The 605-nt window shown below is 38.5% G+C and overlaps 1 long non-coding RNA gene across 1 annotated transcript in view; it reads left to right on the top strand.

The window, feature by feature from the left end:
* Positions 1–96: 96 nt before the first annotated feature.
* The window catches only part of LOC110411227 (uncharacterized), a 4,115-nt gene continuing 3,606 nt past the window's right edge, over positions 97–605 (top strand). Inside the window, exons 1-2 of the long non-coding RNA XR_002444741.1 lie at positions 97–393; positions 478–561. This is a non-coding gene — a long non-coding RNA (uncharacterized LOC110411227). The remainder of the gene's footprint in view (positions 394–477; positions 562–605) is intronic.

The following is a 605-nucleotide window of genomic DNA, read 5'->3' as shown; positions in this document are numbered from 1 at the left end:
ATGAAATGAAAGGAAATGATGCCATTTCCTTGGGCAATCCGCCCATAGTAAAGAAAAATGGAATGGAGACTATTTTCACTTTGCTTTGCCCACCACCTAAGAGGAAGAGAGAAAAAAGAAGAAAAGAGCATGCAAGGGAAGGCTCGCTTTTAGGAGAAAAATGTGAAGAAATCAAATGACTTCCATGGGAGATCCGCCCATTTGGAAGAGAATGAAGAAAGAATGGCTTGGTGAGGCTTCCAACTGAGAAAAAAAAACAAAGAGTGAGTGGAAAGGCAAGCTAAGTGAAGGTTTGGTTTAGGGGAGCCAAAGGAAACCAAGAGGTTTTCCCCCCACCCACACTCCATTGATGAAGTTAAAGGAGATTTGGTGATTCGGTTCAAAAATTCCAAGGTAAGGAAAGTAGAAACTATCATTTTGTTTGAGATACATGTCTTTAAACCAATTATAATGTGAGGTTTTGCTTGTTGTATCAAGGATCTACAAAGATTCAAAGAACCCAATGCATACATGTAGGTGGATCTTGGAATGTATGGTGATTTTGAGCTAGACAAGCTATGGGTAAGTATTTTAGTCTTAAAATTAGAAGTAAACAAGGAAAATGA

The sequence above is a fragment of the Theobroma umbraticum genome, unplaced genomic scaffold, assembly GCF_002168275.2.
Source record: "Theobroma umbraticum cultivar Fairchild unplaced genomic scaffold, ASM216827v3 scaffold_56.0, whole genome shotgun sequence".
NCBI lineage: Eukaryota > Viridiplantae > Streptophyta > Magnoliopsida > Malvales > Malvaceae > Theobroma > Theobroma umbraticum.
This window is presented reverse-complemented; position numbering and strand designations above follow the sequence as displayed.